This window comes from Salvelinus fontinalis, chromosome 39 (genome assembly GCF_029448725.1).
Source record: "Salvelinus fontinalis isolate EN_2023a chromosome 39, ASM2944872v1, whole genome shotgun sequence".
NCBI lineage: Eukaryota > Metazoa > Chordata > Actinopteri > Salmoniformes > Salmonidae > Salvelinus > Salvelinus fontinalis.
The window spans coordinates 16586664-16591876 of record NC_074703.1 but is presented as its reverse complement, the minus strand read 5'-3'; positions in this window follow the sequence as shown (position 1 = coordinate 16591876).

The following is a 5213-nucleotide window of genomic DNA, read 5'->3' as shown; positions in this document are numbered from 1 at the left end:
ATCACCTGTCAACAGCTGTCTCCGGATTACATCTTTCTTACATCTTAAAACTAAAACAAAAACATAGCAAAAAAAATGGTGTGCATATAATATTTATATAAAAAAAGTAAAATAAACCGATAAAATAAAATAAACCGAAAACAAAAACATAGCAAAAAAAATGGTGTGCATATGATATTTATATAAAAAAAAGTAAAATAAACCGATTACATTATCAAAAAACTAAATCTCTGAATTTGTTTGGTGGACATGGCATCCGTGACAGAAAGGGAGAAGTGTTCTATGTAAGAGAGTCTAGCTAACTACATTTTCAGATATTATACGTTTCAAATTTTGCCATGAAGTCATTTTCATTGCAAGTTAAAGCGTACTGTGAACTAGCTAGCTAATGTTAGCTGGTTGGCTCGCTAGCTAACATTACTTGTATGATTAGTGTAGTAATATTATTCGTATCTCCTAGCCATTTGCATTGCTAGTTATAGCCTAAAGTTAGCTAGCGAGCTAACATTGAACCTAGTTGGTTAACGTTTAACTACCTGTAGATTCATGCAGGGTAGAAACATGAGTTGGGATCATCGTTCATTGCTTAGCTAGCTAGCTAGCTACATGTCTAAACAAAATAATCCACTATGCAAGTAACCATTTCACTGTACCGTTTACACCTTCTGTATCCTGTGCATGTGACAAATTAACATTGATTTTATTTGGTATAGTGTGTGTGTTTATCAGATATGGTAATGCAAAGAACAACATGACATGCACCAACGTCAAATTAGGATATAACATTAGGCCAACGAGACAGTGCCTAAATTCTAAAATTCACTAGCATAGGTATTCCCAAACTGGGATACACACAATGCCGTCGGGGGTACGCCAAATAAAAATGTGATTCACATTTTTGTTTTTAAATGTACTTTTATTTACATTAAAAAAAAAAATCTTCACATTTTCATACTTTATTTATATTTTCAAATGCGGCAATACATTTGGGTAAGGTTTTTATCTCGCCTGAGTGGCCTCGTTTCACTGCCAAAAATAAAATGTACCATCTAGTGTTCAGTGAAATAACAACACAATGTCAAATACAGGTAGCCTAGTCAAATAATTAACATCCAATCACATTAACCGTTACTCTCTCGCGAGAATTCCACTAACAGTCCATATGTAGCCAAACGTAGCTGCTGCGCATGTTGGTATCTGTACTGATGGCACAAAAGCCATGACAGGGAGACATAGTGGAGGGGTAATGCGCATACAAGCAGTTGCTCACGAAGCCACTTGGGTAACCTGCAGCATCCACGAGATGCTATTGCTGCCAAGGGAATGGCTGACAGCTTGAAAGACGTTTTGGACACGAGAGTGAAAATGGTTAACTTTGTTAAAGCAAGGCTCCTAAACTCTCATGTATTTTCTGCACTAAAAAATGATATGTGCAGCGACCATGTAACACTTTTACAACATACAGAAAGAAGTGCACTGGTTATCAAGGGGCAAAGCATTGACACGTTTTTTTTAAATTGAGAGACGAGCTTAAAGTTTTCTTTACTGAGCATAATTTTCACTTGTCTGACCGCTTGCATGATGACGAGTTTCCGACTGGCCTATCTGGGTGATGTTTTTCCTCACCTGAATCTGAATCTAGGATTACACGGACTGACCTTAGAGAGCCTTTTTATTTCTGTCTTTGGTTAGATCAGGGTGTAATTTGGGTGGGAATTCTAGTTTTTTATTTCTTTGTTGGCCGAGTATGGTTCCCAATCAGAGGCAGCTGTCTATCGTTGTCTCTGATTGGGAATCATACTTAGGCAGCCTGTTTTCCACCCTAGTTTGTGGGATCTTGTCTTTGTATAGTTGCTGTTTAGCGCTACAGAGCTTTACGTTCGTTTGTATTTTGTTGTTTTTTGTTGTTGTCATTTTAAATAAAAGTAAAATGTACGCCTGCACCTTGGTCTCCTTCTAACGACGGACGTAACATATATTCAATGTGCGGGACAAAATTGAGGCTATGATTAAGAAGTTGTAGCTCTTCTCTGTCTGCTTTAACAAGGACAACACACAGGTCTTTCAATAATTGTATAATTTTGTGTGTTCAAATGTACACAAGATTACGGACAATCTCAAATGTGATTTAAGGAAGCAATGTGAGTGAGTTGGGTGCATAATTAAGCAGGTACTTTCCCGAAACGGATGACACAAACAACTGGATTCATTATCCCTTTCATGCCCTGCCTCCAGTCCACTTTACGATATCTGAACAAGAGAGCCTCATCAAAATTGCAACAAGCGGTTCTGTGAAAATTTAATTTAATCATAAGCCACTGCCAGATTTCTGGATTGGGCTGCGCTCAAGAGTATCCTGCCTTAGCAAATCGCGCTCTTAAGAAACTGATGCCCTTTGCAACCACATACCTTATGTGAGAGTGGGTTCTCGGCCCTCACTATCATAAACTAAATACGCGCACAGACTGTGCGTGGAAAATGATTTAGGACAGACTCTCTCCAATACAACCCAACATTTCAGAGTTATTTGCATCCTTTCAAGCACACCCTTCTCATTAACCTGTGGTGAGTTATTCACAATTGTTGACGAACAAATAAGGTTTTATATGTAAGATGGTTAAATAAAGCACAAAATTATTGATTGTTATTATATTATTATTTGTGCCCTGGTCCTATAAGAGCTCTTTTTCACTTCCTACAAGCAGGGATGTGACAAACTCACACTCATTCTTATGTTTAATAAATGTATCGGGTAGTGTGTTTGGCAGGCTTACAATGATGACAAACAATATTTGAGAGTGCGCTGGCTATGGGGCCAGAGGCAGTACGCAGTTGGAGGTTGAATGTTTGAAGGGGTACGGGACTATAAAAAGTTTGGGAACCACTGCTCTAGTAGAATGTCCGCCGTTTGCTTTGTCACACTCACAACCATAAACTATTTTCTGTAATTAGCTCACCATTAACTTAAATAATGATCTTGTTGTGAGTTTCCTGTAATAATGAATGACAACTGTATACAGACATGTTGATAGACGTAGTATAAACCAGCCTTTAGTCTTGAAATCTCTGTTTGTTTAGTACATGACTGTATTCACTGTTTAGCGCATGGCCTCACATGTGAATCCTTAAAGAGATGGGTGGGGCTGACGCTTAAAACTTTTTAGGGCTGCAATCCCGTTAACGGGATGATATGACAACAGCCAGTGAAAGTACAGAGCGCCAAATTCAAACAACAGAAATCTCATAATTAATATTCCTCAAACATACATGTATTTTATACCATTTTATAGGTAATCTTGTTGTTAATCCCACCAGAGTGTCCGATTTCAAATAGGCTTTTCAGCGAAAGCACCACAATCGATTATGTTAGGTCACCACCAACTCACAGAAAAATTCAGCAATTTTTCCAGCCAAAGAGAGGAGTCACAAAAAGCACAAATAGAGATAAAATGAATCACTAACCTTTGATGATCTTCATCAGATGACACTCATAGGACTTCATGTTAAACAATACATATATGTCTTGTTCGATTGTTCATATTTATATCCAAAAACCTCAGTTTACATTGGCGCCATGTTCAGAAATGCCTCCAAAATATCCGGAGAAATATTTTGAGAGTCACGTCAAATAACAGAAATACTCATCATAAACTTTGATGAAAGATAAATGTTTTACATAGAATTAAAGATACACTTGTTCTTAATGCAACCGCTGTGTCAGATTTCAAAAAGCTTTACGGCAAAACACAATATTCAATAATCTGAAAACAGCATTCAACCACAAAAGCAAGCCATACAGTTACCCGCCAAATTGTGCAGTCACGAAAACTCATAAAAAGCATTATAAATCTTAATTTACCTTTGCTGCTCTTCGTCAGAATGCACTCCCAGGACTCCCATTTCCACAAGAAATGTTTGTTTTGTTCGGTAATGTCCATCATTTATGTCCAAATAGCTATTTTTGTAGCGTGTTTGGTAAACAAATCCAACATCAGGAAGCGCGTTCACTAAAAGCTGACGAAATGTCCAAAAGTTCCCTAACAGTCAGTAGAAACATGTCAAACGATGTATTGAATCAATCTTTAGAATGTTTATAACATAAATCTTGAATAACGTTCCAACCGGAGAATTACATTGACTTCAGATGAGCGATGGAACAGAGCTCCCTCTCATGTGAACGCACATGGTCAAAGAATGGTCAGGTCATGGCAGACCTGACTAATTACCCTCTCATTCGACCCCCCTTCACAGTAGAGGCATCAGACTAGGTTCTACAGACTGTTGACATCTAGTGGAAGCCGTAGGAAGTGCAAACTCATCCATATCTCACTGTGATTTCAATAGGATCTTGGTTGAAAATCGACCATCCTCAGAATTTCCACTTCCCGTTTGGATTTTTTCTCAGGTTTTTGCCTGTCATATGAGTTCTGTTATACTCACAGACATAATTCAAACCGTTTTAGAAACTTCAGAGTGTTTTCTATCAAATACTGACAATAATATGCATATATTATCAGGCCGTTTACTCTGGGCACCTCTGTGCACCTTTCATCCAAGCTACTCAATACTGCCCGTGCAGCCATAAGACGTTGAATGGGTGTAGACAGAAGAGCTCGCCAGTAGGTGTAAAAAAACATTCCACAACCATTTTCTCAAAACTGGGGTTACAAGTTTGTCAACTTTCAAAGCAGAATTACTTTTCCATTGATTCTCAACTGGTGTGTATGATATACCATTTTCTAGCTCTAGGTATACTTTTATCCATATAAGAAACACAATTTCACATTTTGCTACATAAGACCGAATTGAACCGGTCGGTCACATATTTAATTTAGAGTTTGTGTAATACACGTGATTTCCAGTGTTCTGTTTGTAACACTTGGGTTGATGGTCACTAGACTAGAGGCTGTATGTTATGGATTAAACTCATAACTGCTGATATGGTTGACTGGAGGTACAAGGACAGAAGATACACTGATTATTATTGTATTGTGTGAAACACTGTGATTCTGTAGCAGCTGACAAAGTCACTGCCTTTTGACTTCCTACAAGCCTCTTGGGCTGGTATTTACAGACATTATATCATGATTAGGATACAAGGGTGTTTCCAGAGAAGGCCAGTTAGACATGTTCTCTGCTTCTGTGCTGGAGGTCTCTCTCTGTTTAGTAAAACAAATAGATTTTTAATTGACTATCTGCGACTGCTCTTCTCT